Below are 27,338 nucleotides of genomic sequence, written 5' to 3'. Positions count from 1 at the left end.
TCATTCTATATTACTTTAAACAATTTTGATTAAAAATTGGTTTAGCCTACAAAACTAACCACCTGACAATTTACTATAGTCACATAAAAGAATGGTTTTATTAAGAATATTTATAGTCACTTCAGGTGAAGATGGAGGCGTAGGTAGACATGCTTCACGTCCTTGCACAACCACAAGAAGAATTACAACTAACCTCAAAACAAAAAACACCCAGAACTCCCAGAAAATCAAACTGTATGGAAATATGACAACCAAGGATTTAAAGAAGCCATATTCATTCAGATGGCAAGGAGGGACAGAGTCACAGAGTCAGGGTGGAGAAGATGCAGTGTGGCATAGAGAGGCAGTCGTGGTGGCAGTGCTGGAACAGATGGTCCTACGTTCATGTGTGGTGGATAAAAATTGGGAGTGAGCGATCCCAGCTTCAGGCCAGACCACACAGCTTAGGGTTTCAGTAATGGTAAGGTAAAGCCTCACAACTTCTAGCTATAAAAACCAGTGGGGGTTTGGGCAGCAGAAGAAACTGCCAGTTTCTAAGGAGAGTTCATTTAAAAGGCCCCCATGGAGTAAGAATATATGCAAACCCACCCACTCAGGGAATCACCACCAAGGCAAGAGCTGGAAGGGCACCAGTCACATATGGAAAGTGGGTGAAGGGATTGGAAATGGGGTAAGTGCTGGGCAAGCCTCCAGAAGCCAGGCAGTGGCATTGTCCCCTCCTCCAACCTCTCTTCCCCAACAGAGCCACAAATCAGTGAAGTGGGTTGCCATGCCCTGGCAAACACCTAAGACTCTTCCCCATACAACTTAACAGGTGTGTCTAGACATGGAGTCAAAGCAGTACTCTAATACACAGAAACAGATATATAGAGACTGCCAAACTGAAGAGACAAGGAAATATTGCCCAAATGGAAGAACAGTACAAAACCCCAGAAAAAAACAACTAAATGAAACAGAGATAGCCATCTTATCAGATGCAGAGTTCAAAACACTGGTGATCAGGATGCTCAGAGAATTCATTAAGTATGGCAAAAACATGAGGGAAGAAATGAAGATTACCCTAAGTGAAGTAAAGAAATATCTACAGGGAACCAACAGTGAATAGAAGGAAGCCATGAATCAAATTATCAATTTGGAACATAAAGAAGAAATAAACATTCAACCAAAACAGAAAGGAGAAAGAAGAATTTGTTAAAAAAAAGAGAATAGTATAATAATACTCTGGGACATCTCCAAAAATGCCAACATCTGAATCATGGGAATGCCAGAAGAAGAAGAGGAAGAGCAAGAAATTGAAAACTTATTTGAAAAAAACAGTGAAAGACAATTTCCCTAATGTAGTGAAGGAAATAGACATACAAGTCCAGGAAGCATAGAGAGTTCCAAACAAGTTAGACCCAAAGAGGACCACAGCAAGATACACCATAATTAAAATGTCAAAGGCCAAAGATAGAGACCCTTAAAAGCAGAAGGAGAAAACCAGAGAGTTACCTACAAAGAAGTTCCCATAAGACTATCAGTTGATTCCTCAAAAGGAACTGCAGGCTAAAAGGACTGGCAAGAAGTATTCAAAGTGATGGAAAGCAAGGATCTACAACCAAGATTCCTCTATCCAGCAAACCAATCATTTAGAATGGAAGGGCAGATAAAGTGCTTCCCAGATAAGGTAAAGCTAAAGAAGTACATCATCACCAAGCTATTATTACACAAAATGTTAAAGGGATGCTTTTAAGAAAAAGGTTCAAAACTATGATCATTAAAATGACAACAAATTCATAACTATCAACTACTGAATCTAAAACCAAAACAAACACAAACACAAACTAAGCAAACAACCAGAACAGGAGCAGAATGATAGATATGAAGATCATCTGGAGTGTTATCAGCTGGGAGGGGGGAAGGGGAAGAATGGGAAAGAAGGTACAGGGATTAAGAAGCATAATCGGAAGATGAAAAATAGACAGGAGGATCATAAGAATAGAATATAAAATGGAGAATCCAAAGAACTTATATGTACAACCCACAGACAAGAACTAAGGGGGGGATTGCTGGAGGGCAGTGGAGTACCAGACAGAGGGGGCAAAGGGGGGAAAAATGGGACAATTTTAATAGCATAATCAATAAAATATACTTAAAAATAAAATAAATAAAATTAGGTTGTCATATTAAAAATAATGTTTGTATAATGTATATTTAAAGATAAACAAAACTTTTTTGTATGGTTACCCATAGAATCTCTATATAAAAGGAAGTCTTCTTGTGTACAGCTGTATTTCTGAGTTTCTGGTATGCATGCATGTACACACACAGCTAAAACAGGGTATTTTTAAAAGGTCTGATTTAAAGAAAATGAAGTAAATGCATTAGGAGTATGATTTTGATAATAGTGAATTTGAACAAAGTAAATATCAGTTATTTAATCCTCCCATCTCTTTCCCTCTCTCAAATTAATCATCAGAAAAAAAAAAGTTTTATATTGAAATCATTTTTTCTTCCTTGAAGGAAAAGGAACTTATTTGTCTACCTTTATGCAGATAGATTTAATTTTATTTTTATAGTGTGAAATGCTCCAGCAAATGCTATGGCAATATAAAATGCTTGCTATCGATGGTAAAATGATATAATTTTATTTCCTACCTTGTTTTAAATTATACAACTAAAGTTAGTAAAACAATCATAATACTTTAGTTGATTGTTTCTATTCTGACTTATTTTCTCAATTCCCATTAAATGCTCATAATCTAATAATTAGCTTTGGGTATTAAAAAGTATAAACAATTGTAACTCACCAGCACTGCAGGTTCCAAATATACTAAATCTCATTTGATTATAAGCATAAAAAAACAAGTTTTATACAATTTTTTAAAAATTGTCTTTACCTTTAAAAAACCTTTTTTTTTTTTTTTTTTTGGTGCACATTGACCATAGTATTTTATGAAACATATATACATTGTAATCTTCCAAGGGGACAGTTCAGACCTATGTCTGTTTCCTAAGTATGTACTTAGGGAACCTATAAATTTAAGTAACATATTTCAATTTTAATCTAAATTCAATAATTTAAAAATAAAATTATTTCTTTATTTCATTCTAAACTTTTTTTATGAAATGAATATTAATACACATGAAATAAAAAGACAAAGGCCCAAGGCCACAAGAATTTATTCATTTTTTCATAACTGCCTTGAGAGAGTTCATGTTCTATTTGCTTATACTCATTTCCTATGGATCATCCCCTTTTCTTATAAAAGGTTAAGCTAGTATACCTCTCTTATTTAAACACTATTGTAAATACCCACTTATATCTCCATTGAGAATCATAATTTCTCCAAATGTATCATCTAATCATTTCATTGTTTTACCAAAAAAAAAAAGTTTGAATACTGAAAGAATATTATCAGGTTAACATTCCCTAAGTTTAAAATTTTATTTAAAACTTTACTTTTTATTTTTAATTATCTTATCTTTGTCTATAAGAGATATGTTTTATAATATTTCTTCATAAATTACCTGTTTTATATTGTAAGTACCATATAATATAAAATTAATATTGGATAAAATCTTTACTTTTTGCTATGATAAATACCTACTGCCAAAATACACCTGGATAGATCTGCCAAAACTAGAAATGTGCATTATATGACCTTCTGCAACTTCTTGTGGACACGTATTTAAAAATTTAGCCTTTATAATATCATGTCATCTGCAAATAATTACAGTTTTTCTTCCTCTTTTCCAGTATGGATGCCCTTTATTTCTTCTTCTTATCTGATCATTGTGGCTAGAACTTCTAGTACAATGGTGAATTAGAGTGGTGAAAGCAGACACATTTGTCTTGTTCCTGATCTTAAAAGAAACGCTTGTAGTTTTTGTCCATTGAGTGTGACATTGGCAGTAGGCTTTTCGTATATGGCCTTTATTATGTTGAGTTATGCTCCCTCTATTCCCACTTTGGTGAGTGATATTATCATCAGTGGGTGCTGTATTTTAGCAAATGCTTTTTCTGCTCCTATTGATATGATTTTGTGATTTTTGTTTTTCATTTTGTTTATGTGATGTTTCACATGTTTTGATATTTGAATATTGTATAATCTTTGCATCCCTGAAATAAATCCCACTTGATCATCGTGTATGATTTTTTAATGTATTGCTGGATCCAGTTAACTAATATTTTGCTGAGAATTTTAGCATCTATGTACATCAGAGATAATTGGCCTGTAATTTTCTTTCTTGGTTGTATCTTTATCTGGTTTTAGAATTAGGATAATATTGGCTTTGAAAGAAAAGTTTGGAAGTCTTCCCACTTCTTGAAATTTTTGGAATAGTTTGAGGAGGATAGGCGTTAGTTTTTCTTTGAGCGGTTGGTAAAATTTGCCTATGAAGCAATCTAGTTCAGGGTTTTTGTGTGCTGGGAGATTTTTGATCACTGCCTCAATTTCGCTATTGTACAGAAAATCCTATAGGCTCCACCAAAAAACTACTTGACCAAATAAATGAACTTGACAAATTAGCATTATACAAAGTCAATATTCAAAAATTGATGGATTGTTGTACACAAATAATGAACTATCAGAAAGAGAAACTAAGAAAACAATAGCATTTACTATTATAAGAAAAAATATATATAAAGTACCTATAAACAAATTTAACAAAGGAGTTAAATTTGACTTCTTTAAGAACAGTACTCTGAAAGCTATAGGACACTGAAGAAAGAAATTGAGGAAGATACAATTTATGTAGGAAGTATATACCATGTTCATAGATTTAAATAATTAACATCATTATAATGTCCATACTACCCAAAGTAATCTATAGATTCAATGCAATGTGTATTAAGAAATTAATAGCAATTTCACAGACTAGAACAAATGTTCTAACAATTTATATTGAATGAAAAAACCTCAAGTAGCCTCAGCAATCTTGAGAAAGAACAAAATTGGAGGAATCACAATACCTTACATCGAACTATACTATACGGCCACTGAAATAAAAAAAAAAAAAAAAAAAAAAAAGGCTGATACTGGCATAAGAACAGACACATAGATCAATAGAACAGAAGAGAGCCCAGAAATAATATGTCTTTACAGTCAATTAATATTTGACAAAGGAGGCAAAACATACGGTGGAGACAGTTTTTCAACAAATGGTGTAGGGAGAACTGAACTAGCACATGTAAAAAAAATGAAACTAGACCACCAACTTATACCATATACCAGAATAAACTCAAAATGAATAAGAGGCAATATAAGTTGTGATACCATAAAAGTACTAGAGGAAAACATTGTAAAATTTCAGAAATCTCGAGTAGTAATATTTTTGCCAATATATCTCCTAGGGCAAGGAAAATAAAGAAAAAAAAAATAAACAAATGAGATTACATCATATTTAAAAAGCTTTTGAACAGCTAAAGAAACTGTCAGCAAAATGAAAATGGAAAGCACTGTATAGAGGAACATATTTGCCAATGATACATGAGACAAAGGGTTTAATCTCCAAAATGTATAAAGAACTTATACTACTCAACACAAGGAAGACAAAAAATCCAATTAAAAAATGGGCAAAGGACATGAATAGACACTTCTCCAAGGAGGACATAGTGATGGCCCATAGATATTTGAAAAAATGCACAACATCACTAGACATCAGAAAAATGTAAATGAAAACCATAATGAGATACCATCTTACACCTGCCAAAATGGCTATCATTAATAAATCAGCAAGCAAAAAGTGCTGGTGAGGATGTGGAGAAAAGAGAACCCTAGTACACTGCTGGTGGGAATGCAGACTGGTGCAGCCACTGTGGAAAAGAGTGTGGAACTTCCTCAAAAAATTAAAAATAGAACTGCTTTTTGACTCAGTGACTCCACTGCTGGGAATATACATTAAGAGTCCTGAAACTACAATTCAAAAGAACTTGTGCACCCCTATGTTCATAGCAGCACTATCTACAATAGCCAAGATTTGGAAACAGGATAAATGCCCATCATCAGATGAGTGGATAAAAAGCTGTGATACATTTACACAGTGGATTAATATGCAGCGATAAAAAAGAAGGATATCCTACTTTTTGTGACAGCATGGATGGAACTGGAGACTGTTATGCTAAGTGAAATAAGCCAGCTGGGGAAAGACAAATACCATATGATCTCACTTATAAGAGGAATCTAATGAACAAAATAAGCTAATGAGCAAAATAGAACGAGTGGCATAGACTCATGGAACAGTTGACAGTTGTAAGGGGGGAGGGGAGATGTTAGGATTGGTTAAAAGAAGGTGAAGGGCTTAGTCAAAGAACATGTATGAATGACCCATGGACATAAACAATGGTGTGGGGATTGACTATGGTGGTGGTGGTGGGGCTGGATGGAGGGAGGTTAATGGGGTAAAAGTGGGACAGTTGTAATGACATAAACAATAAAATATTACAATAAACATATATAGAAGTTTAAAAAATAAAAATTTAGTCTTCATGGCTTCTATATTTCTATGTAGTTTAGGGCAATAATACTGGATTTCAAATACTTAAATAGCACATAATATACCACTGGGTATGTTGTGATATGTGTTAAAGAGATATGTATGAGTGTGCACATATAAACATTAATAAGGATCTATAGGTATATGTATATTAACCCATTTGTGTGTGACAAGGAGTATTTAAAGTTATTCTCAATTTTAACTGACCATCTACAACATGAGAATAGATCACATTTCTCTTTTAAATTCATTTTATTTTTATCCTTTATACTTATATAAGACCAAACTATTCAAAGTTATTTGCAGATAAATTTTTTAATATTGAGCTAGGACTATGGTTCTCAAAGTGTGATATCTGAACCAGCACCATTTATAATCCATAACTATAGGGGTGGTGTCCTACATTTGATTCTGATGCATTCTAAAATTCTAAAAAATTTGATTCAGGAGAAATTAAAGTACACTTCAGTCATCATCAATCACACACAGTAGAACAATTTACCTTTAACTCTCCATCTCCTTTCTGCCTATATCCAGTTGATACCATTTCTTATAGGACATTGTAAATGGCCCAGTATCTATGACCTTCCTTCTCTTCCTGCCAGATATCTTTCTTGGTTGACCTTAATATACCAACTCACTCTAAACCACCAATCTAAATCACAGAGTAAACTTTCTAATTCTTACACTTTTTAACAATTTTCCATTAAGAGAATGCAAACCCCTTGGCATGGTGTACAAAACTCTTCATAATCCAGTCTGTACATAATTCTAACCCTGTTATTTAATTTTACAAATCCCATCACCTACTTTTTCTGCACCTAGTTTCAAATGATGTGGACTGTTCTTTTTTTATTTTTTGTTTTTCTCAATGTACAATGCTGTTTTTAAATAGTCTGTGCTTTGTGAATGTGGTCCTCAGACACATGTACTTGGTACAGTCCTACTTATTTATAAACTGTAAACTTCTCAAGAAAATATCTTTCTTACCACTCTTAAAAGACACAGTATAGAGCAGTGGTAGTTTGTATAATGTAAGGAGTCACACTGTCTATTTTCCCATTCCTTGCTCTGTCACTTACTGGGTGTATGATCTTATTTGAGTTATTTAAGTTACTTAGGCCTTACTTTCTTCTTCTTTAGAATGAAAGTAACATTTCATAAGATTGTTGTGAGAATTAAATGAACTGGTATATAAAAAACGCTATGAATAGAACATAGCACATGGTAGAAATATTAGCTATTGGTATTGTTTGCATCTGTCCTTCCTGTGATATAGTGCCCAATACATAATAGAAACTCAAGCAATTACTAATCAACAGGATAAAGGAATTCCAATATAGTAAAGATTTTACTAACCCTGAATAGTTTTACACAAACTATTCAGAATTCAATGGATTCAGGAAGCTAACGCACCCCCATATTCTTTTCTTTCTAAAATAATGTCACCCTGAGTTCTCACCAAAATGTTTATCTCTCTTTAAGTTTTCTTTAAGTTAGGTCATTTAGTTCAGGAAAGGAAAAGTATTTATTTGAAAAGATGCTCATTATGGCAAAATTTTCCACTTTTTTTGGAGTTATAAAACTTCTATACTTATTTTTGTTTTAAAAGTTTGTTGAAGAACCAACTGTTATTCTAATTTGTAATTATCAAATTATTTTTAGTTACATAAGAATACCCCATATTTCTGTAAAAAGTATCAAAAAAAAAAAAACCCAAAAATATGACCTTTAATAGCAGTTCAGGAAAAAATAGGTAACAATTTGGAAACAGTTTAAATTTTTTAACTTTAAAAAATAATTTATTGTATTTTTTTCCATTACCATTCTAAATCTTGCAGAGGATTTATTGGCTAAAACATAATACATGTAACTGTTCTGTTTTAGGACTGGTTACATTAAAATGAGGAACTAAGTTTTTTAAAATATCAAAACATTCATTGGTTCTTATGAAAATTGAAAGTAGATGATGTTTGTTTTTTTTATAAGCTAACATTTTAAATTACTTTCAGAACTTGGCTATTGTAAATATTGCTGTTATAAACATAGGGGTGCACAAGTTCTTTTGAATAGGTGTTTTGAGATTCTTAGAGTATATTCCCTGCAGTGGAATCACTGGGTCAAAAGGTAGTTCCATTTTTAGTTTTTTAAGGAAACGCCACACTGCTTTCCACAGTGACTGCACCAGTCCTCATTCTCACCAACAGTGCACAAGGGTTCCCTTTTCTTCACAACCTCACCAGCACTTGTTTTTGTTGATTTGTTAATGATGGCCATTCTGACCCATGTGAGATGATATCTCATTGTGGTTTTCTTTTGCATCTCTCTGATAGCTAGTGATAGTGAGGATCCTTTCATATGTCTGTGGGCCTTTTGTATGTCCTCCTTGGAGAAGTGTCTATTTAGGTCCTTTACCCATTTTTTGACTATATTGTTTGACCTCCTGGAGTTGAGTTGTATGAGGATATTTTGGAGATCAAACCCTTGTCTGATGTATTATTGGCAAATATGTTCTCCCATATGGTCAGTTCCATTTTCATTCTGGTGATGGTTTCATTAGCTATGTAGAAGCTTTTAAATTAGAGCAGTCTCATTTGTTCATTTTTTTCTTTTATTCTCCTCACTCTAGGAGATATATCAGCAAAAATATTGCTCCTCAAGATATATGAAATTTTACTGTTTATGCTTTCCTCTAGGACTTTTATGGTGTCAAGACTTATAATTGTTTTTTATTCATTTTGAGTTTATTCTGGTGTATGGTGTAAGTTGATTGTCCAGTTTCTTTCTTCTTTTTTTTCCATGTACCAGTATTTACAATAGCCTAGTCCTGGAAATAACCTATGTGTCCATCACTAGATGAGTAGATAAAAAAGCTGTGGTCCACTTACACAATGGAATACTACACAGCAGAAAAAAAGAACTCCTACTTTTCACAGTGGCATGAATAGAACTGGAGACTATTATATTAAGTGAAATAAGCCAGTTGGTAAAAGACACACACCATACGATGTCACCTATAAGAGGAATCTAATGAACAAAAATAAACTAACAAACAAAATGGAATCAGAGGCATGGAAACATGGAACAGGCTGATAGCGACTGGAGGGGAGGGTGGAGGAAGATAAGGGTGAAAAGAAGGAGAAGGATTTAGTCAAGAAACATGTATGAACAACCCATGGACACGGACAACATGGTAGGGAATGACTGGGAGCAGGGGGTGGACTGGGTGAAGGAAGGCAAAGGGGAAAAGTTAGGAAAACTGTAATAGAACAAAAATAAAATATTTTAAAAATAAATCAAAATAAAATATTCTCTCAATGCAAGTAAATCCAGATTTATATTAAATCTAAGGTAAAGTCAATTTTTCATTGTCAGATAATAAGTTAAGAACCTTTAGTCATCAAGTGAGAGTTTAGTCCCTGCTTCATAAATTAACTGTGATGGGGAGATAGGCATATGCAAGAGTGGGGATCTAATAATAATCTTATCATGACCCAATTTCCCTCTTGGGCTTATAAAAGATCAGAGGTTTTCCAGAGCTGAGAAAAATAGCTCTGTGCCGACTGATGTATCTTAAGACTTGGTTATTATTTAGGGTGATGTAAAGCTTGACACTCAAAAATAGTCCTGAAGTTCTATGAAGGATAGTCTATTAAAAATTAAATAACATAGTCTTGAGTCCTTCTTTGGTATTGTCCACAGACAAAGATAGAGTAGATTAATGAAAATATCACTGAACCCAGACCCAGAAAGTAATGATATAACCCTGGGTAAATCATTAAGGCTTCTGAGCTTTAGCTGCTTTTCTACATCATTAAAGAATTGTTCTAGATGATTTTTAAAGTCTCTTCTGACTCTAAAGTTGATACATACATTCTTCTTCTTCAAATAAGATAAAATTGTGCTGCCCTTAATGAAAAATAAAATAACTTTAACAATAAAAATTTTCACAAAGTTCTACAGTTATTTTTTTGTTTTATGACCACATTGCTGTTTACTGTCTTTCTAGACCTCAGTAGAAAAGGCAAACTTAAATTAAAATTATATCACTAATTCTACTTTCAAAACTGAAAACCAGCATATCCATTCAATGTTGTTCTAGGGTACAGTTTACAAAATTGAATCATATCATCCACAAGCTTTAAATTCCATTGAAGACTTTTGAGTAAATGCATAAAGTTAATGGCTACCAGTTTTCTTGATTTCCATGTCATAGAATAAGTATCTATGTGAAACTAATGTGAAGCCACCATAATGCATCCTTCCCTCTCCTTCACTAGTTAAACCTACTGGTTGCTGGATCCATGGTCATGTTGTTTCATGTTGTAAAGGGAGATCAACATTTTCATTTTTCTAAAGTTTAGGTTATTTTTAATCTTAGGTCTCAAAAAACATTGACTGGTATTATCACACAGAAGGCAGATTTGATTACTGTTAAAGCATCCCATGCCCTGTCTTTTTCTTTTGTCTTCCTCAGTTTACTAGATAATTTAATTTTTTTCTGAGCCCCACCAAAGGTCTTACAACTCACTAAATTGGCCAATTTGACTAATTTTTATTTTATTCCTTTATTATAAAAATGGCCTGTTAATTTAATAATTGACATTTTAGAATAGTCTCTTCTTGGAGTGTTAGCAAAACAGTAAAAATTCAATCTATTCCAAATCACTCAGCTATATAACCAAAGGAATTGAGGATGGATCCTAAGTTCCTGTAAGCTATCATGAGAACTTTGTCAGTAATTTCCAGATGCTTTTCCTGATTCCTTTCTGTTATTCATTTACAATATTCTCCATAATGAGCTCATGAAGATATTGCCCTTTGAATGATGTCCAAAATCTTTGGTGAAACCATAAAATTCATAAGCTGATCCCAGTAACTTTCTAGGAACATATAGTCATTTGTCAGACCACCTTATATTCTAGTAACTCCTTGATGGAGAATATTTATATTCCTTACTCTCTTTTCCTATCACTTAATTCACAGCTTTCCTAGTCTTTTTGTTTTATTGTCATGAGCAATGGGTGTGAGGTATATAAGTACCACATGCAGTTCACACTGAACTCCAAGATTACATGAGAGAAACATGATTATTGTAAATTACAGTTAGAAATTGCTATGAATAGATTCCTAAAGTTGTTGGTAAAATACCTGATTTTTCTTGCAGTGTGTTTATTGTAAAATGCTAAATTTAAAAACATTCAGACCTATAATAATCATGGACCATGCACAGTTCAGTATTAATTAAGAGATTGGAATAAACTACAGCACTATATCAAGCAATAGCTAAATATCTATGTTAAGTAATGTGCGCCTTATTACAGAAGGTCATGATTTTTTTAGAGAAGTGATTCCCGAACTTAAGCAGCATCAGAATCATATGGAGGGTCTCTGAAGAAGCAGACTGTGACTTCCATCCAAGATGGAGGCCTAGACAGACACGCTCCGTCTCCCTCCAGAACTAAGAAGAGATACAACTACTGCAAAACCAGAAAGAACCAGAAGTTCCAGAAAATAAATGGAAGTCCAATGTATGAAGTTATAAAGAAGTGGTGTTCATCCAGACGAGTAGGAGGAGCAAAGCTGGGGTAGAGAGGTCAAGCTGTGCTGATGGCAGCACCAGGGGTGACAGCAATGGGACAGTGGTAAGCAGACACTTGCATTTAAGGGGAGGCAAGAAGCACCTGGGGAGCACCCCCGGTTGCAGACCAAACCCATCAACTTGTGATTCCAGTGCCAGGGAAGGTAGACCCCCATTGCCTTGGACTGTGAGGCCTGGAGGGGGATGGGATGGAGGAGGAGGCTCTCAGTCTCTCAGCAGAAATTGAACAGCAGGAATCCATCTTGGACCCCTATCCCCGCAGAAAACGCCCAGTTGTGACAAGTCACAGGCCTCTGCCCCCTATAGTGTAGGAGGTGTGACAGCCCTGCCCAGGAAGCAAAGGTAAACACAAAACTGTTCAGGATGGCACTGATCATGATAGAGATCCCAGTGATGCAGCTGACCAGATAACAAATTTCTAATCTAAGGAAGCAGCAGATAGGAAATCTTTCTGAGGCATAGTTCAGAGCTTTGCTTATAAGCTGCTGTTAAGACCTAACAGCAGATCTTAAACAGGGAAGGAATGAAGGCTAGTCCTGCTGAAATGCACAAAAACACATACCAAACTAGTGGTGAGGGCAAGAAAACCAGGCATCAAATCAACAAACCGGAATAGGGAAGGAACAAACAGTCAACCAGTGCAGAAAGAAGAAACGAGAAGTGAGGAAAATGAGGAGAGGCTCCGAAACTTATCGGATAGCTATAAGCGGGCCAACATCTGAATCACAGGGTTGCCAGAAGATAGAGAAGAAGAACTAGAAATGGAAAAATTATGTGAAAAAATAATGAAACTTCCCTAACTTGGGGAAGGAAATAGACTTACAGGTCCAGAAAGCACAGAGAGCTCCAAAACAACTGGACCCAGGGAGAACCACACCAAGACACGTTATAATCAAAATGTCAAAAATTAAGGATAAACAGAGAATCTTAAAAGCAGCAAGAGAGAAGAGAATTACATAAAAAGAAGTCCCAATAAGACTATCAGCTGATTTCTCAAAAGAAGCTCTGCAGGCAAGAAGGGACTGGCAAGAAACAGTCAAAGTAATGAAAAGCAAAATCCTACAACCATGATTACTCTATCCAGTGAAGCTGTCATTCAGAATAGAAGGGCAGAGAAAGTGCTTCCAGAAAAAAGTAAAACTAAAGGAGTTCATCAGATCCAAACCACTGTTTTATGAAATGTTAAAGGGACTTGTTTAAGAGAAAGAGGATCAAAACTATGAACATTAAAATGAAAACTGTATCACAACAACCAACAACAGAAGCTAGGGAACCGAAACAAAGGCAAACTAAGTAAGCAACAAGAGTGTGAAAAGAATTATAGGTATGGGGAACATTTTGTGGGGAGGTCAGTAGGGAGGGGAAAGGGGAAAAGGGAGGGAGATGGTACAGGAATTAAGAAGCATAGTAGGAAGGAGTGGAGTAGATAGGAAGTTGTTGAAAAGAACTATATGCACAACCAGTGGGCATGGACTAAGGCAGGGGAGATAGCTGGAGGGAGAGGAGTCACTGGGTGGAGGGGAACAGAGGGAAAAGAAATTGGGACAACTGTAACAGCATAATCAATAAAGCATATTAAAAAGAAAAAAAAAAACAGACTGTTGGGCCCAACCCTGGGATTTCTAACATGGTAGAGGTGTTGGCTGGAAAATCAGGATTTTGTATTTTTAACAACTTTTGTTTACAAATTAAAAAGTAATAATATATGTGTGTATGTGTGTGTATTCACACTGACATGTGAATATTTACATATGTCAAAATGAATAAAAATACACTTGTAAACAGCCTGTTCAGAAAATCAGGTACACTAGCCTGCTTGATGTTTTATTTCTTAGGTCTCATGGAAAAGGAATAAATGATTTTAGCACAGATGGTACATTGAAAAAGTTTTTATTTGCATAATACTTCCTATAAAGTGAGAATCATTAGCAAATAAAGAAAAAGAAAAAAACTGGTGGTAATCAATGGGCTACTAAGGTTGAAGAAATACTCCAGGTAGTTTTTATTGTAAATATTATAACCTTTAAATGCTTTTAGGTCCATTGACAATCATTTGAGACATGGGACTTACTTCAAATGTGTTTTATACTTTATTTTTACAGGTAAATTTTAATTTATTATTTAAAAAATTTCAAAATAATTTAACCACCAGAGAATAATAAACTTAAGAGTCAAAACCATTAATTTGTGAAATTTTAAAAAGGAGAAAAGTAAATGGGCAAATCTTTGGGGCAAATTATTATTTTTATAAATTCCTATCAAAATTGCACTTAATGGAATTTCAGAATTAAAACTCCTTGCCTTTAGAGTACATATGTTGTATTTATGTCTTATATTCAAGTGAAAATTTAGAAGCTTAAAAATATAGTATTTATTCTAAGTATTTTCTTTAAAATATTAAAGAAACTGGACATTTCTAAGCAATATAAAAACTGATATATATACTATTTTGCATAGGGTATAAAAGCCATTCTTTTTTAAGTTTCATATCTATATTCTTTGTTGCTTTTATTTTAATAACCATTTATTTTTTAACAGAAAGTGCACTTGATCTGAAGTTGCATAAGCTAGCAGTTTTGTATCAAAAGTTATATTCTGAAAAATGCTATCATATAAGAAACCACTAGAAGCACAATTTTTTCTTTGATTCAAAAATTTTAAGTTACTTTAATAAACAAATAGAAAATGATCAGAGTGAACTTATGTATTATTTAAACATTCAAAATAGGAATAAAAATAATTTAAGAATATCTTAGCTTTTTATTTAACTTTGTAGTCACGTCATGTTAAGCGAGGATCATATAGCACAAACAAATTTATGAGTAAAGCTGAACTAAATAAAATCCATCCAAATATGTTTCAAGTATCCTCTGATTTAAATCCCACAAGCTGTACATCAAAGTAAAATAAGCAAAGTACATTACATGTCATATTTTTAAAATTCTAGTCCAACCCCCAAAATATAAATAAACACTAATTTGATGCAGAGAGGAGGATTCACATAGAACTATACAACATTAGCAATGGAAAATGGTTTCCATTTGTTTTGTTTTAAAGCACTGATAAAAATTATGTTAAATACACAATAAAATTTTAATTTTTATAAATTAAATGTTGTTAGAATGTATTCTATCTTTGCTGATATCTATTGCTCACGCACATATCCCATTCTTTTATGGTGCATTTGGTTTCAAGAAAAGCTTAAAAAATACTGCAAGACTTTGCCATGTTTTTCTAATTTGATCAGACATCCTTCCTTGAAAGGTCAGCACATAGGTGAAAGTGACATGTTTAAAATATGTAGCATTGTTCATTCTAGGCAGAAAAATTTCAAATGACCAAGAATCACATATCATGTGTCAAAAATTTGACTTTCCTGGATTGACTATTCAGCATATGAAGCAGAATTTGGAGTGTGACTCATAAAGGCAGAATCCCAGGTGGTTATTGTTGACACCTAGTTGTCAAAGAAGTCTTTCTGCATTTCAGACACCATTTACAAAGTGAACGCTAGAAATTCAGCAGAGAAGATTTTTAGAATCCAGACTTCACAAATAGCAGTAATTCCAATGTTGAATATCAGTTACACTATACTGGAGAATAGAAAAGAAATGACTCATTTTAGAGAGTATTTTTATTATTTCCATTAATCTCTATGATTCATTCAATTCTGAACATTTCTATTTTTAGTTAAACGGAATTAATTTGCAGGATTCTAGGTTTTTACACTTAGGCAGAAATCAATACAATGTTCAACATAGAACTGTATCTAGATTGTTCTCATTTCAGTCTACTTCCAATTTATAGGTTGGCAGTATTTTGAAATACATTTAACTAAATAGCTCTTCTAGTAAAAAAAAAGTAATATTAATATATCCATATATCTATATTATATATGCATAATGTATGTATATATAGACATATAGTACACATGTATTATAATTTCACTTAACTTTATGCCATTAAAAAAAAAAGAGTGGGATCATCCAAAGATATCATTTAAAATAAATTGGAAATGATCAAATTCGTCTCAAAAAATACAAAATCAGTGTTAGCTAATTATAGGTGGAAGTTGAGTCCACTTGTTCTTGTCCCCAACTAGGATATTTGGATGATCTTCTGAAAAATAAACTGATCATTCAACAGAATCTTAGCTGATATGAAGTTTGGAAGCCAAGTGTACAGAAGCCACTTCACAACGGCTGGTAAGGAAATTTTATAGGTTGAAGGGGTGTGGCAGGTGGGGCTGCGGAAAGCCTGGACAGAAATAGTAGCTTTGTGGCTCCCTCCTCTCCCAAGACAGAGAACCCCCAGACCCGGACCAGGAGTGACTTGGATACATAAAGTTGGGGAGATTCGGGCTATATACACATACACACAGGGAAGAGCACACTTATAGCTGCAGTAGCAAACGCCAACCAGGAGGGTACCAGAGAAAGAGAGGGATTCTATCTGTGCCTGGGACGGGTGGAGATAGGCCATGGCCCGGTGTGACTGCAAGAGACTTTGGTATTTTGAGGAGGTGGCGTGTGAGGAAAGCCGGACAGTGACTCAGTGCTGCAGTGGGAGAGCCCAGAGAGACTTTTTAAAAGGGGAGCTGAGGTTGCAGGTCAGGGACATGGTGCGCAGCTGCCCTGCCAGCAAGAGAAAAGGATGGAGGGCGTGTTTTGTTCCCAGAGTGCAGATGGGCAGAGAAATCAGAAAGGTGCATAGCGAGGGGATTTCTTGGGCCCAGCCCGCCACAGCTAGCAGGCCAGAGGCTGTGCAGAATGGAGTTCTGAACCGTGTCTGCTCAAGGGCAGTGCAGTGGGCTGGGAACTGCGTGGGTGGGAGTGGAGCACCTGAGATTATTTACATCCGGACAGAGCTGCCTTCCCTGAAGGGAGATTGAACCTCTGGGAAGCAAAGGGATCACGCAGCCCCCATCTTCTGCAGGATCACAAGCAGGAGAGGCTCAAGAACCCTGTGCAGGGTGCATATTAACAAGGGAAAGACAGAAAGAGGAATGCTTAAAGGGCCCATTTTGAACTTCTCTCAGGGAGACAAAATACACTGGTTCTTAGGGCCCAATTCCACAGAGGCCAGCCAGGCAGGGAGACCAGAAATCAATGCAGCAAAGGGTAATCAGGGCCCTGATTACCTGCTAACACACAGAACTGCTGTCAACACCAAGCAGGAAAGAGCTGAGCCTCTTATACAGATTGACCCCTCCCTTGAAATGAACACCTAATTCATCAGAAACTATACATTATTGGAAATAAGCTGGGGCAGAGACAGGTGGTGCAGGGGCAAGGGGAACACCCTTGCAATTTTCCCAGAACGCTGAACAGTGCCTCCCAGGGGAGACTCAGGATCCCCACATTCAGAATCCCAATAGAAGCCCCCTCTAGAGGCAGGTGAAGGTGATACAAGCCGTGCTGTCAGAAGTTGGAGGACCCACACCAGGACATTGAGCTGATAAAAAACCAGAGGTGGATCCAGAAAGAGAAGACACCAAACTCTGCTCAGACAAATCCCACCTCATTCCTCTTCAGAATTTGCATTATTTTTTCTCTCACATAGCCTTTGAAGACTTCTTTTGTGTCAATTGTATTCTAATTAATTCACTATTCTTTGTCTTTCATTTCTTATTCTTTTTATTTATATTTTTATATTATTTTTATGTTATTTTTATTTCAACTCTCACATCGTACCCTCACTTGTCTTACTCCATTTTTCTTCTTACTTCCCTTTCATATTTTCATTGTAAATCTTATTTTCCCCTACTCTAAGCCTTGTTCCTATTCCTTACTCTTAATATTTCTCCTCCTTATATCCTCTCAAAGTCTTTCTTCCTTCCTTCAGTCAGCTCACATTCTTTTTCCACTTCTTATAATATTCTCATTTTCTTTTCACCTTTTTAAATTGTGGCTCATTTGTCATGGATATTATGGTTATTGCTGTTCTTCTTAAACTGCATTCCTTTTTGTTCACTTTTCTTTTAATTTCAAATATTCATAGGTTACTCTCCCCTTATCTTACTCCATTTTGCCTTTCTCCTGGCCATGCATATTTGAGTCTGAAATTCTATTTTTTCCCTTCCTTAGCCTGGATTCTATTCCTTACTCTCATTACTTCTCCTTCCTCCCTTTATCCTCTCAAAATCAGTTTTCCTTACTGTAGACATCTAATATTCTCTTTGCTATTTCATATAATATTCTTATTCTCTTTCTATCTTTATTAATCTTCACTCAGTTGTCATTATTGACACTGTTGTGATTTTCCTACAACTTTGGTCCTTTTGGTTCACTACTTTTTAAATTTTATTTCAAATTTCATATTATACTCTTACCTTTTCTTACTCCAATTTGCCATTGCCCTTCCCTGTTTTATTTACATTTTCAATTTTATTTTCTTCCTTTCTTTGCCTTGTTTCTATTCCCTACTCTTATTTTTTCTCCTCCCTCTTCCCACTCAAAATCATTTTTCTCTCCTTTAGTCATCTCATATTCTCTTTTTCTATCTTATACTATTCTTAATCTCTCTCAGACTTTATTAATCTTTGTTCAATTGCTGTTGATATTACTGATATGGTAGGGGGAGCTATTTTTGCTGGCATGAGTTTGGTTTTCTGGGTAGTCTTTCTTTTTTCTTTCTTTATTTCTTTTTGTTAACCACAACAACATACAAGATGTGGTTGGGATTGTAACTTCCAGTCAGCCAGCCAGAGGAGAGAACTCAACAAAGAATGAGCCGTCAATAATAAAATCCTAAGTACAAAAGAGCCCACACAAACTGAATAAAGGGCATCCCTAGAGCATCCAGATCAGGAGATCAAAGAGACTGTACCACTCTATCTCATAGAACTCCTGACACAGAAGGCTACCCCACAAAGACAAGCTGGTAAAGTAGAGCAACATGAGACACAGAAATAAACAAAAGAAGTCACATAAAATGGTAAGACAAAAAAAAAAAAAAAAACCCTCAATCAAAAGGAAAGGAGGAATCCCTAGAAAAGGTGCTAAATGAAATTGAGGCATGCGTTCTCACAGACATAGAATTCAAAATAATGGTTATTTATAAGGATAAGCAAGGAACTCAGTGAGAAACAACTACAAGGAACTCTATAGGAGCTACAAGGAACTCAGTGGGAACTACAGAAGTATGAAAAAAGACATAGAAATATGAATAAGAGCCAGGAAAAAATGAGGAATACAATATCTGAAATGAAAAATATTCTAGAAGGAACTAAAAGTAGGCTAGATGATGCAGAGAACCAAATCAGTGAGCTGGAAGACAAGGTAGAAAGAAATACACAGTCAGAGAAACAAAACTAAAAAACACTTCAAAAGAATGAGGATAGTTTAAGAGAGTTTCAGGACAACATGAAATGTACCAACATTTGCATCATAAGGATACCAGAAGGAGAAGAAAAAGAGCAAGGGATAGAAAACCTGTTTGAAGCAATAATTGCAGAACACTCCCTTAACTTGGTGAGGAAAAAGTCATACAATATCAGGAAGCACAGAGGGTCCCAATCAAGATAAACCCAAAAAAGCCCACTCCAAGACACATTATAGTTACAATGGCAAATTTTAAGACAAAGAAGGAATCTTAAAGGCAGCAAGGGAGAAACCGCTAGTAACATACAAGGGAGATTTGGTAAGGCTATTATCCGATTTCTCAACAGAAAAACTACAAACCAGAAGGGACTGGCATGAAATATTCTAAGTAATAAAAAAGCGAGGACCTACTCTATCCAGCAAGACTCTCATTTAAAATGGAAGGTGAAAAAAAAAAGAGCTTCCCAGACAAAAGAAGGCTAAAAGAGTATATCTCCATCAAGCCATCACTATAAGAGATGCTAAAGGGAGTGCCATAAAAAAAGAGAAGAGAGAGATAGAGAGAAAGGCGATAAGGGGGACAGAAACACAAGTATGGTAAAAATTTCAGTGAATAAGTACCTCTCAATAACCTTAAACATAAATGAATTAAGTGCTCCAATCAAAAGACCTAATAAGGTAGCTGATAGGATGAGAAAACATGGCCCTCGTATATGTTTTCTACAAGAGACCCACCTCAGAACAAAATATCTGCACAGGTTAAAAGTGAAGTGATGGAAAAAAATATTCCAAGCAAATGGACATGAAAAGAAAACCGGGGTAGCAATAGTTATATCAGACAAAATAAACTTCAAAACAAAAGCCATAAAAAGGAACAGAGAAAGTCACTGCATAACACTTAAGGGAATAATCCAACAGGACAATATAACACTTGTAAACATATATGCATCCAACATAAGAACACATAAATATATAAAGAAAATCTTGGAAGTTTTCAAGAAAGATATTGACCACAATACAGTCATCATAGGGAATTTCAACACCCCACTGTCAACAATGCATAGATATCCAAAACAAAGAATCAACAGGATATTATGGTACTGAATGACACTAGATCAAGTAGATATAATTGATATATACAGAACTTTTCACCCCGAAGATGCAAAATATAATTCTTTTCAAATAAACATGGAACATTTTCAAAGATAGACCAGATGGTAGGACACAAAACAAGCCTCAACAAATTCAAGAAAATTGACAGCACATTAAGCATGTGCTCAGATCCAAATGCACTGAAACTAGAAACCAACCACAAGGAAAAAAATTCAAAAACATTCAAACACATGAAGACTCAATAACATGTTATTAAATAATAAATTGGTCCACAGTGATATCAAGGAAGAAATCAAAAGGTATCTGGAAATAAATGAAAATGAACACACGACAACCCAAAACCTATAGGATACAGTGAAGGCAGTACTGAGAGGGAAGTTCACAGCAATACAGGCCTACCAACAGAAGATATAAAAATATCAAATAAACTACCTAACCTGACATCTAAAGAACTAGAAGAATAACAATAAACAAAGCACAGAGCAAGTAGAAAGAAGGAAATATCAAAATCAAAGCAGAATTAAATGACATAGAGATTACAAGAACAATTCAATGGATTAATAAATCCAGGAGCTCGTTCTTTGAAAAGATAAACAAAATCGACAAGCCTTCAACCAGGCTCATAAAGAAAAAAAGAGAGAGAACCCAAATAAACAAAATCAGAAACGAAAGAGGAGAAATCACAAGCAATACCACAAAAATACAAGGATTATAAGAAATTACTGAGAACAACTATATGCCAAGAAATTGGACACCCTAGATGAAATGGACAAATTTCTGTAAACATATAATCTTCCAAAACTGAATCAAGAAGAAGCAGAAAGCCTAACTAGACTGATAACAACTAGTGAAATTGAAGCAGTAATCAAAAAACTCCTGGAACACAAAAGCCCTGGACTGGATGGCTTCACAGGCAAATTCTACCAAAAATTTAGGGAAGAACTAACACCTACCCTTCTCAAACTACTACAAAAAAAATCCAAAAAGAAAGAAGACTCCTAAACTATTTTTTAGAAGGCTAATATCATCCTAATTTTAAAACCACATCAAGACATAACAAAAAATTAAAACTATAGGCCAAAATCTCTGATGAAAAAAGACGCTAAAATCCTCAACAAAATATTGGCAATCCAGATTCAGCAATACATTAAAAAAGATCATACACCATAATCAAGTGGGATTCATCCAGGGATTCAAGAATGGTATCATATATGCAAATCAATAAATGTAATACACCACATAAACACAAAGAAAGACAAAACCACATGATCTTATCAATACATGCTGAAAAAGCATTTGATGAAATCCAACACAACTTATGATAAAAACACTCAGCAAAGTGCAAATAGAGTGAGCATACCTCAACATAATTAAGGCCATATACAAGGACCCTAAAGCCAACTTATACTCAATGGACAAAAACTAAAAGCTTTCTCTTTAAAATCAGGAACAAAACAAGGGTGTCTGCTTTCACCACTCTTATTCAACACAATACTGGGAGTTCTAGCCACAGTGATCAGACAAGATAAAATTAAAAGGCATCCAAATTGGAAAAGTGGAAGTAAAATTGTCATTATTTGCAGACAACATGACAGTATACATAGAAAACCCTATAGACTCCACTATAAAACTACTCTACCTAATAAGTGAATTTGGCAAGATAGCCAGATACAGAGTCAATATTCAGAAATCAATGGCATTTTTGTACACCAACAGCGAAACAACAGAAAGATAAAACAGGAAAAAAATTGCATTTACTATAGCAATAAGAAAGATAGCATACCAAGGAATAAACTTAACCAAGGAGGTTAACACCTATACTCAGAAAACTATAGAACACTGAAGAAATAAATTAAAGAAGATAGAAATAAATGGAAGCATATACCATGTTCATGGATAGGAAGAATTAACATCATTAGAATGTCCATACCACCCAAAGTAATTTATAGATTCAATAGAATTTCTATTAAAATATCAACAGCATATTTCACAGATATAGAATATTTCAAAAATTTTATGAAACCATAAAGACCCTGAAAGTCTCAGAAATCTTGAGAAAGAAGAACAAATTAGGAGGGATCATAATACATTATATCAAACTATACTATAAAGCCACTGTAATCAAATAGTCTGGTGCTGGCATAAGAACAGACTCAGAGATCAGTGGAACAGAATAGAGAGCTTTCAAATAAATCCATGTCTCTATGGTCAATTCATATTTGACAAAGAGAGCAGGAGCATAAAATGGAGTAAAAATATCCTCTTTAATAAATGGTGTTGGTACCTGCAAAAAATGAAACTGGACTACCAACTTACACTATGCACCAGGATAAACTCAAAGTGGATAAAAGACTTAAATATAAATCGTGACACCAAAAATTTGGGTAGGAAGATTTCAGATAGTTCATGTAGCAATACGTTTGCTGGTATATCTCCTAGGGCAATAGAAATAAAGGAAAGAATAAACAAGTGGGACTACATCAAACTAAAAAGCTTCTGCACATCTAAAAATCTCCTGCATATCATCAAAATGAAAAGGGAACTGACTATATGGGAGAACATATTTACCAATGATACATCAGAAAAAGAGTTTGATCTCCAAAATATATGAAGACTCATAGGACTCAACACCAGGAAGACAAACAATTCAGTGAAAAAATGGACAAAAGACTTGAACAAATACTTCTCTGAAGAAAACATAAAGATGGCCCATAGACATATGAAAAGATGCTCAACATCACAAGCCATCAGAGAGATGTAAATTAAAACCATAATGAGATATCACCTCACACCTCTCAGAATGGCCAGCATTAATAAATCAACAAACAACAACTGGTGGCAAGGATGTGGAGAAAAGGGAACCTTAGTGCACTGTTGGTGGGAATGCAGACTAGTGCAGCCGCTGCAGAAAACTGTATGGAATTTCCACAAAAATTAAAAATGGAACTGCCTCCTGACCCCATGATTCTGTTGCTGGGAATATATTTTAAGAATCCCGAATCAGCAATTCAAAAGGACTTATGCAATCTTATGTTCATAACAGTGCTATTTACAATAGCCAAGTGCTGGAAACAGCCTAAATGCCCATCAGTAAATATAAATAAGTGGATCAAAAACTGTGGTACATTTATCCAATGGAATACTATGCAGCAGAAAGAAAGAAGGAACTCCTACCCTTCATTGATGGAACTGGAAAATATTAAGCTAAGTGAAATAAGCCAGTTGGTGAAAGACAAATATCATATGATCTCACCTGTAAGAGAAATCTAATGAACAAAATAAACTAATGAACAAAATAGAACCAGAGGCATGGAAACATGGAACAGACTGACAGTGACGAGAGGGGAGTGGGGAGGAGGGAGGAGGATACTGGTGGAAAGAAGGGGAAGAGACTAGTCAAAGAATGTATATGAATGACCCAGGGACATGGACAACAGTGTGGGTGTTGACTGTGGGGAGCAGAGGATTGGGATGGGTAGAGGAGGGCAAAGGGGGGAAATTAGGATAACTGTCATAGAATAACAATTAAAAATGATAAAAAATGTAAACTTTGGTTTGCACAGATGCAATAGAGTACCAACCATATGATGTCAAAAGAAATGTTTTAATACCTTAACTGACAAGAGGTGTTTGCAGACATGTCAGGGAATACTATTAATTTTCCTTCTCATCTCAGGGAATACTATTAATTTTCCTTCTCCTAAATCCAAATTTGAGACATCAAGTATATACTGAGATTTAAGAAGACATATCAATGAATTTTGCAAAAGATTTTGGATTAGGATGGATAATCTCAAAACTTATTTAAAAATCAGAAATAATATTTGCACAGCTCTTTCATATGTATTATCATCTATACCTGATTGTATGTATATTCATTAATAGAAATGTAAAAATATACAAACAAGTCTCATTTACTTCAGTGTTGTGACATCAGAATTATGTTATAACTTTTTAAAAACTGAGGATAAATGTTGATGAAGGTTAAATGGCCTGGCTCAGATCAGGCAGCAATAAAGATACAGAATTCAAATGCAGATTTCCCAATTTTAAGCAATGTGCTTATTCTGTTTCACTACTCTACCTATTATCTTCAACACCATTTGTGCTGAAGCACAAAAAAAGATAGCATGGGAAAATGCAAGTAACACTGTAGAATACAATTATGCATTTCTATATCTTCTATTCAGAAATTAAGATATTTGACCTGGTGATAAAATATATATTCTTCCCAGATGCCTTTAATCTGAACTATGAGAGATACTAAGAAGAATGGCATAAACAAGGAAATGTGATTTTTAAACTTAACTCAGTGGTTCTGAGAGGTCAGAGTCCCAGACCAGTTTCCCTAATGCTTACTAGACTCCACTTTTCTGGTCATGAAGAGAGTGAAGCAGGTCCAGATATTGGGTGTCTCCAGGGCAAGCCCAGAGCCACCTCTTTTTATCAAGAGGAAACCTTTTCTAGAGTCACTGGAACTCTCCTCCACTCACATTGACTTTTCTTACCCTTTTACTTACACTTGCCTAAACCAATCTCTGGAAATATGGCTGTACTTATCATGATTAGCTCTCAGTGCATCAACATTCATCCCACACAATGGCCTGAGCACATGACAGGGTGAAAACCAGAATAATATTGATGCCCCATCCTCAAGAAAAGGCCAGAGAGGAGATATTGGGTGGGCTACCTAAGGGGCCTCTATTTGCCAAACTAAGGAAAACAGTAGAGGAAAAAGAATTCTAAAAATATATATTTTTAAAAAGGATGGAGGTAGAAAATAAAATAATCCCACGATTGATAATTTTGAGTCTTCCTTCTAAATTCCACAAATATGCATGAATAACTCATTTTAGACTGTGCTTTTTCTACACTCCTCCAACCACTCCTCATTTTCTTCTCTATATAAGAGTTTCTTTAATTGAGTCAAGGCTCATGACTTCTCTGTTCTATTTATTCATCGTACCAATGCTATCTTGAGGTAAAATTATATAGCTATACTTCCTTCTGATCCCTCCTCTGTAATGATATAAGACTAAGAAAGTTCATTTGGAAGATAGATATTACCAATCAAACAATAAATAAATATACTTAAGTACCTAGTTATGTGTAAAGGAAAGATTTTTTTTAGGTTGTAATCCAACAATATATAAGGGTTTTTATATGTGTTCTTTGTTCTCTAAATCAAAGAATATACAAACTATTGAATTATTTACTAAAATTCCTTAATAGAATTAGTCTAGAATTCAAATATTATAATTCACAGTTCATAGAGCCAAAAAAAATTGTGTCTGCTCTACTAAAATGAACAAACTCGGTGGTAGAAAATATTCATGTCAAATAAAACTCTATCATTGAAAAATGAATTGCTGTTTATGAGTGACAATTTAAGTTTACAAATTTTAAAAAATTATTTTCATTATAATCATTTAGAAAATAATAGTTTTGTTAAATCTCCTCCAAGATACTTATATGAAAACTTGTCCCAGGCCTAATGTATAGTAGTATACTTTCCTACAAAGTCTCCTCCAAGTGTCAAAGCACCACTTAAAAATAGAGATGAAAATACTCTTTCTAAGAAAATTACTAAGTTAATTTTAATATTTTATGCATGAATACATCTATGGGGAAAGGGAAGATTTAAAATAGAAAAAGATGTATGAAGGACTGAGCCATCTTGGCCATTTTCCCCCAAATATAGTAATGAATTTTATATACCTGAGGTGATATTATCATTCCATAAAATATATTTATATTTCAACAGATTTGAAATTAGAGCTTCTGATGGGCTTATGGTTGAAAGTTGCTGGCAGTGTCCCAGGATCTTTTTAGTGACCATGGCTTCTAATGGAGCACCAAGCTAGTAGGGCTTGGTCAGCTGTTTTAGGCTATTTATTGCATCAGAAAGAGGGAAGACAGCTGCAAGATCAACCAGGAAGGCAATGAGGATCCTGAGATCTGCTCTCCGAGGCAACAGTAAGCCAAAGGAGAAACTGAAAACAGTTTCCAGGCAAAAAGGAAGTAGGAAATTGAATGAGATATGGAAAAAGTTAAGAGGTAAATTATTCTGAGAAGTGTTTCTTACACTTAATGTATTTAGGAAATCACCTGGGGACCATGTTTAAGAGCAGATTCTGACCCAGAAAGCCTGAGAGTTTTATTTCTAAGAATCTTTCAGGTGCTGATGTTGCTGGTTGATGCAGGCACCACACTTCTTGTGACAAGATTCTATAGCACCCCTTCCCCCAATATATCTCTGGAAGTAGAAGTGCCATCTTTGTTTCAACACAAAATCTATGAGATTAACAAAGTAAAATGAATAGATTTCCCCAAATTGCCATTATAATGGGAATGTGTTTTGTGTTTTTTATACAGTCTTAAGAAAATGTGGTAGACTGTTGATTTGATATAAAAGCTAATTTCTTACACACATAAGTATCTATTAGTAAAATGTCACTATGGTTTTTCCTCTTTGTATACCATTAACAAGGAGGTTCTAGGGTATATTATCTGACAGATAAATGAAAAACTCAAACATACAAAATCAAAATTAAAGTTAGGTTTGACTTTTAAATGACTGGTTTGAAATGAGTTTCCCAGCTCAATCCTGAGTTTTGTTCACTCTTCATGACTACCCAAGATGTGTTTTTATCCTAATCATTTGAATCCTTTTACCCCTATGGGAAAACCAAATCCTAGCTTACTTCATCCTTTCCCTTCTGAAGCAGCTAACCATGGCCTGATTATGTGATAAGTTTTGGCATCATGTCAAGGTGCACCAGGAAGAGAAGCAGACACAAAGATGACAGATAAATGAAGTACCC

The 27,338-nt window shown here is 34.7% G+C and overlaps 1 protein-coding gene across 1 annotated transcript in view; it reads right to left on the bottom strand.

The window, feature by feature from the left end:
- The window catches only part of LOC150021326 (ephrin type-A receptor 3-like), a 121,202-nt gene that overhangs the window by 70,817 nt on the left and 23,047 nt on the right, over positions 1–27,338 (bottom strand). The window lies entirely within an intron of this gene.

Source organism: Furipterus horrens, unplaced genomic scaffold (assembly GCF_987537825.1).
Source record: "Furipterus horrens unplaced genomic scaffold, mFurHor1.1.pri manual_scaffold_1, whole genome shotgun sequence".
Lineage (NCBI taxonomy): Eukaryota > Metazoa > Chordata > Mammalia > Chiroptera > Furipteridae > Furipterus > Furipterus horrens.
This window is presented reverse-complemented; position numbering and strand designations above follow the sequence as displayed.